Source organism: Periplaneta americana, chromosome 11, assembly GCF_040183065.1.
Source record: "Periplaneta americana isolate PAMFEO1 chromosome 11, P.americana_PAMFEO1_priV1, whole genome shotgun sequence".
Classification (NCBI taxonomy): Eukaryota; Metazoa; Arthropoda; class Insecta; order Blattodea; family Blattidae; genus Periplaneta; species Periplaneta americana.
This window is the reverse complement of record NC_091127.1, coordinates 37,095,263-37,107,688: the sequence shown is the minus strand read 5'-3', so window position 1 is coordinate 37,107,688 and position 12,426 is coordinate 37,095,263. Positions and strand designations below refer to the sequence as shown.

General features: G+C 32.0%; 1 protein-coding gene across 11 annotated transcripts in view; it reads right to left on the bottom strand.

Annotated features, from left to right (window-relative positions):
* Window positions 1–12,426, bottom strand: part of LOC138708937 (uncharacterized) — a 56,110-nt gene that overhangs the window by 10,494 nt on the left and 33,190 nt on the right. For 7 of the 11 annotated variants that reach the window (XR_011334793.1, XR_011334795.1, XR_011334792.1 and 4 more), the window contains one exon: window positions 341–12,067. The exons of the other annotated variants lie outside the window; for them this stretch is intronic. The gene's annotated coding sequence lies outside the window, so the exon portion shown is untranslated. Of the gene's footprint in view, window positions 1–340; window positions 12,068–12,426 lie in introns of those variants that run through there. 11 annotated transcript variants of the gene reach the window in all.

Here is a 12,426-nt window from a genome sequence, read left to right as displayed (position 1 = left end):
CTAGCAAAGATCTGGCATTTATTCTAGCAGCTATGTTTGTCCCCCTCTACCTCGCATATTAAGATCCCACGTGAACACTGCAGTTAGCTTTCAGAAGTTGTACTGTGTCTTGTTGGTGTTCATGTTTAGATTTACTGTCTTATGTGCTTATCTGTTGGTCACTGATAGAAAGTCAGACATACACTGTTGAATAAAAAAGTTTTTAAATGTGCTTCATATGTTAAAATAGATTCTGTGAAAGAGTTAAGAAGATTGTTTTACACAAAGTACCCAGATGTTAATGCTTCATGTAGACTATATAAAATTAATAAAACATTTTAGAGAAACTGAATCTGTCTATATGATGTATAAAAAAACAACTAAACAGAAAAGACGTGCTTGCATCTTGAAAAAAAAAAAACTTGATAAGGTTGATACTAAACTAGAAAATTCGCTTATGACATGGGTGTTCCTTACAACCTTCACACAATGAGGAACTGGAACGTAATAATTATCATCACCAGCATCACCATTCTGTACAAGAATTCAGGGGTGTGAATAAAAACTTTTTAAAACAATGCCAAGAATGTTTACAAGTGAATAAGCGCTCAGCATTCCAAACATGGGTGCTTTTTTAAAACTAATATTAATTTTAATTTGGGTATTAGCGATTTCATGCCGTAAATTCATTACAGTGTGTGTCAGCATGCGAGATGAATTTAATTCTACAACAAATGCGACCGTTCTTGAGCACTTTAAATGTCTACACTTTACTAACCAACTTAAAAGTAACTTTTCTTTTTATACATCTTTTAAGACATGACAACTGAATATGCTCTGTTTTTTTTAAGTAAATAAATCTAAACGTAAATACAAGTTTGCATTAAAATCTATTATTTATATGATTTTATTCGCAGTTAACTTTGTTAACAACTTGAAAGAACTAAAGATTAAAATATAATTACTGTACCAGTAACCTTAATTGTCTTTATGCAACATCTTTTATGTCGTACAGTTTTCGTCTGTGCTTTTTTTACAATATGAAAGTAAAAATCTATTGTAATAAGACTAATAAGTGTAACGTAATAATAATAAATAAGAATCAACACATAATTATTTCAAAATATCTAAGTTGCCTATGATAAACAATAAGGGTAGAAAATACTAGTAGGCACTGGTATTTTTAGGCAGATTGCATTTACTTATTTATTTTTTGTCTAATTATACAACATAGCGATGCAAATTTAAAACTTACTAACAGACATGTATATATGATCATGAGTAAGCTCACGCCATCAGGAGAGAATTTCCTTTCATTTGCATATAATTGTCCCATAGTTGACAATCATATGAAAAGGTTATTTTAATAGTGGTATAACTCCACTTTTTGTCAAATTGGAGTTAACTACACTTTCAGTATTATAAATGTCCATTCTTTTTATTATGTAAAAGTGGTACTACTCCTCACTTTCTTGTACTGCCAACATAGTGTAGGCCTACCATAATGAAGACGTCTTAGATAATCTTATAAGAAAATTATTTTAATAGTGGTATAACTCAACTGTGTTACATGTGAAGCCAAAATGAGTGATTCTAAAGACATTCTGAGTGATTCTGATAATATTGATGATCAAGATCTTGATCCAAATTATCAAATATATGAAGGTAAATGATATGCCATAAAAGCATTATTCTGGTACACCTCCAAAGGTCTGCCTCGGATTTATCAATCACACATTGAAATTTTTTATTTGAATAATAGTACGGTGTACCCTCCATTGTCCCTCCTTTATTAAACATTTCCACACAATTTTCATAAACCCCAGGAGTAGAGAGACAGCTTAATCTCTGACAAAGAGGCATGAACTATTATTCTTCAAATATTTCACATTCTGAATTTTCTTTACACATGAAGACTCTGTATCTCAAAATCAATGTAAACGGAGATGTACCATTATTAAAATAATGCCTTCATATATTAACAGGAGCAACATTGAATACGGTCTGACTTCATTGACTGCATCTCGCCAGATAAAAATAAATAAATAAATAAATTCAACATTATGGCACTTCAAGATTATGTTATAAATTGCAGTTAAGATTTTATTTAGCACTTAGTAGCGACAGCACCAGCAAAGAGATTTCAGTAGATGAATATCCATTTTTCTGCTTCTTCTGCTTTCTGTACAGGTATCGGAAGTATGGGTAAACTTCGTTTCAGAACATTTCAAACCAAATTTATTAGTTAGTGCACAAGTGATAATCAGTATGTCAATAAATACGAATTATTAGAAACATTTACAAATGCCGATTTTTTTCAATTATACGAGATACGCTACAGAGGAGAAGGAATGCCTACCATAATACCCCTGCACAAATTAAAAATGTTGGTGCCACCTCTACTACTCAGCCTGTCCATAATTCAGGTTGAAAAAACCTATTATCTGCATGTATATGTACTGCAGTCCTCTAAAATATGTTCACTGGAATATTGACATTTACTTTAATTCAACTTAGGAGGTAGATAAGTAAAAAAAAGCACGAGTATCTACATTTAATTATATGTCTATGTTTTCTTCCATACTAGTGTATCATAAACGAATTAACAGACATTTCACACAATAACACTACCAGTTACATGAATTTTTCTGACACATTACAGCTCAATAAAGATATATAATCTATAGTATAGTTATTAGGCATTTAATCTTTACTGAGTATATCGGTAGATAACATTAGAAATAACAGTTATTATCAGTTTAGGACCCTCAAATCAAGAATAAACTTTCACTGAACTAAATGTATGTAAACTGATTGAAAGCATCTGTTATATAGACTATAATAGAAGAGTGATTTTCCAAACGGTGCTAAGTCTTTATAAACAATTTTTTATTTTATAGGTTAACATTATTTCCTATACATCTTATACAGGAATACGCTCGAAACTTTCCAAATGGTGTTATGTTCCTTGTTATTCCCATTATAATCTCACAGTTTTTTTCCTGTGTGCTAAGTCAATAGTATCAATGTTCCAAACTGTGTTAAGTCATTGTAATGTAATATTAAAAAGATTATTATTACTAAGACATTGTCTTCTTTCAGTTTTACACGTAATGCAAAATGTTCAAATAAACATACATAAATCAAGTGACTTAGCACATTTTGGAACATATTAAAATGTTTAACAGCATTATTGCCTAGCACAATATCAATTTCCAAAAATTAAATTCTATCAATAAAGCACTTTCCATAATGTTTTAACTGCCAAAGTCTCCTTTCAGTACCTTCAAGATATTTCCATTTATAAAAAAATCACATTTCCTGAAAAAGTATTTTTTTTTTTTGACTTAGCACCATTTGGAAAGTCACTCTTCAATTATTTTTAATACAAATTTAGTAGTCCATACAGAACCAGAAGTGGTGTGGGGTTTTTGCAACATGTCACAGATATAGAAACATTCGACGTTTCAGTGCTGTGTATCAACTCCTTTATTGAAACAGTGGATGTTCTATGACACTGCAAAATTCCGAAAAATCTCTATAAAACTGTTAAAGTTTTTAAATTGTACGTATGTAAAATCAGGAGTTGAGAGTTATATAACTTCGTCATGTTTTACTGTATATATTATAATGATGATATTAGAAATGTTACAAAAAAGAAAATTTCGAACTTCAACATTTTAAATTTCATATTAGTGTTAGAAGTTGTTTTTTTTTCAAATGTTATGTCATGGAATATTTTTACTTATGATTTGCCTCTGAGATATAAGTGATATGTATAACAACAATGAACACTCTTAATCTTTGGGAAGAATATGTTATTTTTTAATACAATGGTTTTTCAATTGCGCTTCTTTATATAATAAATATTTCCATGCAGGGGCGGATACAAGGGGGGGGATTAAGGGGATATATCCCCTCCCGAAATTTTGAGAAAAATACGAAACAAGAAACAAAAGTAATATTAATTTTAATTCGTGAATGTACATAGGAATTAGAAAGTTTTCTACGTAAATTCTCTTTACTAAAATGTTAAATTCCAAGAATTGCAGGAAGACAAACTCAGCGTTCTTACTTCAAGACAGAGTCATGAAGAGTATTTTAGGCTTTTAATTTTCCTTCTCTTCTTAGACTATTTCATTAGTCAGCTCAAGGACAGGTTTTTAAATCATAAGGGAATCCTAAATTCCATACAAACTTTGCTGCCTAAAAACATAGGGCGAGCATCAGATGAAGATTTATAAACTGCTGTTGAGGCTATAGTACATCAGTGTCCCAATGATGTTGATGCATCACCAGAGTCTTTCTTCAATGAATTGAGGATGCGGAGAAGAAATTTCCTTGATCAGAAAAATCTTCACCTAATAACTACTGATTTTATATCATCTTTGAACAGGTGCAATGAAATTATTTTTCCCTGCACTCGCAAGGTGCTGAAACTTTTCTGCACGTTGCCTGTAACTACAGCAACACCAGAACGGTCGTTCTCAACTTTGCGGTATTTGAAGACTTACTTGAGGAGCACGATGGGAGCAGACAGATTAAATAGACTGGCCTTGATGTATATACATAAAAATGTAGAAGTAAAAGCTCATGAAGTACTACATGAAATGTCTAAGAAGCCTCGTCTCCTTCTTCTGTAAATGTCATGCTGTCATTGCTTTTGTATTGCAGTCATTGTAAATGTTAAAATTAAAAAATTATGGTTTATTTAACAACGCTCGCAATTGCCAAAGTTATATCAGCGTCGCCGGTGTGCCGGAATTTTTTCCCTCAGAACTTTTCCATGCCAGTAAATCGATTGATATGAGGCCTGTCGCATTTAAACACATTTAAATGCCATCGAGCTGGGTTAGAGTAGAACCCGCAACTTCAAGCACAGAAGGCTATACCGACAACGCTACTCAGGCCAACTTGTAAATGTTTGTGACTCGGAAACAAATTGTGAGTATATAAACTTATTTCTCATTACTCCATTTTTACTATCTCCTCAAATCCCTCCCCGAAAAAAAATCCTGCGTCCGCCCCTGTTTCCATGATTGTATAAAAATAAAAACTAGTATAAATAAATAATTTAACTCAATAAGGAATAGTTCATTTTTAGGAATAAAATTGTCACAGTGACAAGAATGTTTCTTTAAATATCTTTAGAGATGGTTACAGTATCAGTAATGTACAGAATATTCTCTCGAAAACAGTGCAATGAATTGAAAGGAAATTAAATTAATACGTAGCAAGTACTATAAGCAAATCCTAATTGTACAGAGCTCGAAGACTGCCAAGTTATTGGTAGCGAAAATTGTGTACTTAGGCCCATATTTATGCATAGGCACATTGGCCTGGGACTGGGGCAGCAAATTCGAAGGAGTGACAGAATTTTTAAGGAAAAAAAAAAATCGGGGTGAAAATAAACTGTCGATGTTTTTGTACCTCACAGATATCTACTTTAGGTAGTAGCATGTTAAAATGATTGTTGTTACATGCCACTTTTTCACAGTTTGACTACTAAATGTCTAAGATTTACATAAGTTAATGTAGGAAGGGGGGGCGCAGAGTTTTTTCGGGCCTATGAGCATAACACTACTTAAATATCGGGCTGTGTCTACCACTTTTTGAATTAATTTAATTATTTAATACTTTTCTTGAGGTGGGCAGGGCATGTAGCACGTATGGGCGAATCCAGAAATGCATATAGAGTGTTAGTTGGGAGGCCAGAGGGAAAAAGACCTTTGGGGAGGCCGAGACGTAGATGGGAAGATAATATTAAAATGGATTTGAGGGAGATGGGATATGATGATAGAGACTGGATTGGTCTTGCTCGGGATAGGGAGCTATGGCGGGCTTATGTGAGGGTGGCAATGAACCTGCGGGCTCCTTACAAGCCATTTGTAAGTAAGTAAGTAAGTAAGTAGGAGTTATTTTACATGACAGTAAATCTACTGACATGAGCCTGTCGCATTTAAGCACACTTAAAATTCATCGACCTGGGCTAAAATGTATATTAAGAAGATAATATAATATGCCATCTTTTTAAACCGATCTTTACTGAAATAATTTCTCGCACAGCACTTTTTCATTACGTAACTGTCCACTTACCATATCTACCTACTTTTCAAGTTTAAAGTTTAGGTACCATAAAATTTTGAACGACTTTTTCAAACTATGTCGGCACCAAGAAGCACTGTGGTTATCATTCAAATCAAAATTGTTTCAATTGGCTTGCAGACCAGAAACCTTTTTTAAACTTACTATTTTTCTAGATATTAAATTTTACTTAAAACAGAAAATATTGTGCATTATTTCAGAATGCAAATTTAATAAATCACATGAACATACAGGATTTTAAAGTATCATCAAATTAAGTTACAAAAAAGAAAGTCTGTGTTAGTTTTATAGTTAGAACATAAATTCTGTACCTCAGTGCGAAATGGATGGAAGTCACAAAAACATAACTTTTCAGGAAAGCGAAAAAATCACAAAACAAGTATATGAAAAGCAATGGTCCTTCCATCCTTTGACATCTCAATTTAAAGAGAATACGGATTTTGTGCACTTTTATCTTTTTCTTGCTGATAGAGGAAGAAATTCTGATCAAAATGATGTTCTTATCTCAAAATCAGTAAAATTGTACTTCCCTCCTTTTTGTTCTGAGGTACAGGATTGTGAGAGCTACAGACTAAGCAGTTTAAAAGTTCCAAAAATTGTTCTGCCAGCTGATGGCCTGAGCTCCATGCAATTGCTGGCGTTCCCCTCCATGGAAATGCCGTCCTTAGGACAGTTGTGTTGCACAGTTTCAAGTAAGATTTTATTAGTGAGTACAGTAGTGTTGTGCAATGATGAGATATTCAGTGCATCGTCGTATATTCATATTCAAGGTGTACATCAAATGCAGAAAGTGCAGCATCTGCCACACAGGCAGAGTAAGACTAGCATTTAGCATGGGAGCCTAGTTCCAACACGAAAAGCATTATTAAAGTTAGTGGATAAGTTTAATAAAATAGGTTCTGTAACTGAGCAGAAAAGAAAAGGAAGTTGCCATGTGTTTACAGAAAAAAAAATGGATGCAGTAGGTGTTGTCTTGGAACGAAGATCGTCAAAAATTTTTAGACGTCTAGCACAGCAGACAGAAATTTCTCAAAGATCTGCAATGGGCAAGCAACTTATCCACTGACTTTAATATTGCTTTTCATGTTGGAACTGGAAATTTACAACTAAATGCTTGCCGAACATTGAAATCTTTCAAATCCAAGTTAGAAAATTATCTTATGACGAGTTGCCAAACTAACTTAATATTATGACAAGTGTTGTATTGCATGTTTCCACGTATTCACATTTTTTTTAATGTTCTAGTGATATTTAACTTATTTTATATTTTTGTTTTCATATTTTCCGATAACGGTATATCTCTAATGTGATAAGTTGAGCTGTATATAATCATAATTTTCCTTACTGTGTGTACTTAAAAATATTGTATTCATTGTATGCTTTGTACTGCACTATTTTATTACTACTATTAGTATTATTATTACTATTAGGCCTGTTATTATTATTATTGTTATTATTATTATTGTTATTATCATTATTATTATTATTACTATTCTTATTATTATTATTATTATTATTATTATTATTATTATTATTATTATCAATAATTGTCTTATTTTTTTATACTTTGTATGCCTCATGTATTTTTGACCTGCTGTTCACATTTTATTATGCTTTTTTCTTTCTTTCTCTATGTTATATATTATGTCTGATTTCTTCTTACTTGTTGTTTACATTTTATTATTATTATTTTGTTCAGTTTTGTGTGTAAAATTGTAGTGTACTTTGTAAATTTGTAGTGTTTTTGTAACTCAGTTTTTACTCCTGCTTGAGTGTAAGAGAAGGCCATATGGCCTTAACTCTGCCAGGTTAAATAAATCATTATTATTACTATTATTATTATTATTATTATTATTATTATTATTATTATTATTATTATTATTATTATTCTGCCTAGATCTCCCAGCTAGGTCCAATGGACCCGTCAACCAATAGCAGGTGTGGTCCTCCAGACATTCTGGTTGTGTGTGAATGAAGTAGCCACCAAAACGTTAAAATATGGTGTTCACTTAAATCGGCTACAACTTGCCATTTTTCACTTAGAAAACCTACAAATTAAACCAAACCCTTTAACTCTATTAAATATAGAATATAATCTAAATTTAACAGAAGAAATACTGAAATCAGAAGTAAACACTGAAATACTAAAACAAATGTCTTTAGAGACAATTAATATTAGAGACCCTCCACAAAACTGGCTTCATTTATACACTGACGGATCCTTGATCTCCAGAGAACAAGGTGCCGGTGCAGGTGTTACGTGCTGTCTCTTCTCACTTTATAGATCTCTTGGGTATGGAACAACAAGTTTTGATGGAGAAATCATTGCAATAAGTGAAAGTCTCAGGAATCTTCTATGCCACATCAGTAAATTTAAAAATGCACTTATATTGTCAGACTCCAAAGCAGCTATTCTATCAATAGTCTCTAAACACACACCTTCATCTCAAACAGCAGAAATAACTAAAATGCTCTCTCGATTAATATCGCTCAATAAAAGAATTGTATTCCAATGGATACCATCCCATTGTGGAATCCTGGGAAACAAGAATGCGGATGCTTTAGCAAAGAAGGGCAGCACTGCTACTTACAGACCTGTTACTAAATCTACGTATTACTCTGTGAAAAGATTTATTAAATCTACATACTTAGACTTCAACAAACAAAATTTCATAACACAATCCCAAGGGAAAAAATGGAACTCTCTGCATCAAAATCCACAGTTAATTCCCGATTTACCACGAAAATCGTCTGTAGCTGCATTTAGATTGGCAACAGGCCATGATTGTTTGGCCAAACACCTGCATAGAATTGGAATATATCAGTCCCCTAACTGTCCATTGTGCAACTCAAAGCAAGAAATGGATTCGGAACACCTCAAAATCTATGCTTCAGTGGCTGGTCATGATAATATCTTTGAAAAATAGTGGAGTGCAAGAGGTCAAATGACTTTATTGTCAAACGACTGGCATTAGAAAACAACAACTTTCTGCACCTGATATACCAGTACAACTTGACATACATACGAAGACATAGTGAATATCTCACTATTGCAGAACACTCCTGTACTCACTAATGAAACATTATTTCAGCTTGTTTTGTAAATACTCTTAGACAATTATTTTATGTCAATATGGCTGAGGCACTATCAATGATTTACACAGTCATTTCGAAATAACAAACACAATTCTGCGAATCTTTTTATTATTTGTTTGCTTATGGTAGTAGTAACCATAACTTTTACGTCATTCACATACTAACACGTATTTATGTAACTTAATCTCACATCCTAAATGTCTGTCTCGAGTTATGTAACTTTTTGCGAGTAAATAAACTTATTTTAAATTTATCTTAGAAAGAGAAAAGTGAAAAATTTGCAAGTTTTGTAGTTATCACTTTTTTTTCAATATATTTAGACAGACGAATTCCAGTATTTTAAACACATTTGGATATTGAAAATTAAAGTAGGGTACTCCTAGGTATATTTTAGGGTTGCCATACATCCTGAATAAGCGGGATTTCCCTGAATTTTAGCTTCAAGAAAGATATCCTGCTTGAATTGTTAACATTGCTCAGGATTGTTACAAGTTTGAACAGATTTAGAGAAGAATTGAAGCTGTCATTTTGCTCCAGCTCTTGGGAGACGAATTTGCTTAATAACAGTGATTGCCTGAATGCCAGAGAGTCATCAACTTTTACACCTCCTTTTCAGGAAATACTTCATTCCTGTTTCTATGTCATTCAAAGCTGGAAGCTTTTCTGACTAGCTTGCTACAGTCTCTTTAATAATGTACCAGTAGTCTTTAGATATTACGTGTGCTTAGAAAGTCCCGGCTGTTCATTTTTTAATAATGTTCACAATGGAAAGCTTTTTAATAGAACATCTTTATTCATGAGGTAATCGTGAAATGCAACACACATCATGTCTTTAAACCTTTGCAGCATAGTGGTTGTTCAGAAGAACCACCGTTTTCTTTCTTTCCAAATTTTATGGCACAGATATTTCACCAAGGAACTACCTCTTGAGTATACATAGAGGTGCCATCTATGTTTTGAAATTGTGTGGAGAGTTAAAAAGTTGAAAAAAATTGATCGAAGCTTTGTTATGATCCATGAAATGAAAAATATAAAAAATTAATTTGTGCTGCAAAGGGTTCAAATTAAATTTCAACATTAAAATTGATTTTAAGTCACTTTAAGCCTATTTCTTTTAGAGTCCAGCAATCTAATTCCTTTCATCAGTCCAATAGCTATTCATTAAGGAAAAAATCTTTTCTACACAGGAGTTAAATCTAGGTAAACAAAATAAAACAGCCAGGTTCAGTAATAAGTGTGACTGGTATACAAAACATTAATGTAAATGTAATGTGTTGCAATTTGTAACTGCACGAAATAAATCCAGTTTGGTGTTATTCTGCTGTATTATTAATACGGTATCCCGAAATATTGTCATTTATTATCGTAGTATGTGCAATGGAAGGTATGAAAAGGCATACTGTATGTAGACTTATCTCATCAAAAGACCTGAATTTTTGTGTTACTGGTATGGAAACCCTAGTATATTTATGGCATATAAAACTTTCTTAAAAACATAAAGCATTAAAAGTATTAAAACTATTTTTTAAAAAAGGTATATTACCCAGTTTATTACCTTTTTTTAATATCATTTTAACACTTTTAAAGTTTTAAGCTTTTAAGAAAGTTTTATATTTTATACTGTAATGAGTGTTAAAGTGAACATCAAAGACATAATATTTATGGCGTAGTGATTGGTGAAATCTATTATGTTGAGATAATGTTAAAAATAGAACTTGAACCTTAAAAACTGCAGTAATTGTACCCTTATAGTTATCATATTTTTAAGAAAAAAAAAAAGATAAAGACAAATAACACTACAGTACTTGTTATATCAAAATGTCTCATGGATATATAACAGTTTAACCACAGTCTAGTATATACAGTCACGAAGCTTGAGTTGATGAGGGTACTAGGAACAGTAGACTGTGCAGGTACTATTTCGCATTGTCTGTAATGAGGCGATAGTAGCGATCCTAGTGGTTAGCAACTATCTGTGGATGCATATTTACTACGTATTGAGCTTCGTGACTGTATTGTTCTTAAGAAATAGGTAGTATTTATAAATATGGGAAGTAATTACTGCATTTTTCTTCTGAGGGCTGGGATTAATAAAAAAAAGACAAAATCATATCAAATATATTTATTATTACCCAAAATATCTGTTTATAATATTGGAATTCGCCATATATAGAAAATATTTGGAAAACTGTTACAACAAAATATTTTCAAATATGTTTTCTTCCTTTTTATAGAATGTAGTGATTTTGCTTATTCGAAAAAAGTTCAGAACTCTTTAAGCAAAGATTCAAGACCAGAGATTGTTACATAAATAAGCGAGTTGTGTTGAACCTTTTGGTTGATTCTATAGGCCTACACAGAAAACTACGTATGAACTTACTGGCTTACAAAATGTCTTGTACACAACTTGTAATTCTCCATTCACTCATATAAATTTAGACTTATGACATTTTAGCTATGAAGTTACACAGTTAATTACAATTGAACCATCAGCTAAATTGTAATTGCATGTGAAATAATGTATGATTGTACGGATAAGCTTACAAATTGCTTTCCGATTGAGTGATGAGTCCTAATAATTCATGTCATGAAATCATTTCTAAACACATATATTCAATTGTTGGTTGGTAGCCTTTGATTTTCAATAAGAAAACTGCAGAATTGTTCATATCCTGCTTGTTCCAGCTTCTCAGCTGCACATTGTTTCACATCTGAAATTGCTGTTACTATTCTTTCACTGTCCTCACTGTCAATTGCTTCATACAAAGGTATCAATTCTGTATCAAAGTTGATTTCTAATTCTGCAAACTGCATAATTTCTTTAGCTTCTTCCACTAGATTCCATTCATTGTGCTGCCTCCTGTATTCTGTTCCATTTCCTGAGGAACTGAATAAAAATATATTATTATACAAGTTTGCAAAGTAAATACATATGAAAACTACTCATCATTTATACACATATTTAAAAGCTCTATATTTTAAACGTTCATACAACATTTTTGATATTAAAATATACCAATAATTGATTAAATGTTCATAAATTTAATATTATAAAGGTGCACATGTGTGCATTCATATGCAATCAATACTGGTGTTTCATAATATGTGAGGGATACTGTAGACTTTAGGGATTGGTTCAGAACCTCAAAATAATTATAAAAGAAGTCTATGTAGTTCGATATTGCTTTTGATTCCAAGTTACAATTGTTTTTGTGTTCAGCAACAATTTTATTCTTTTTTGCTAAT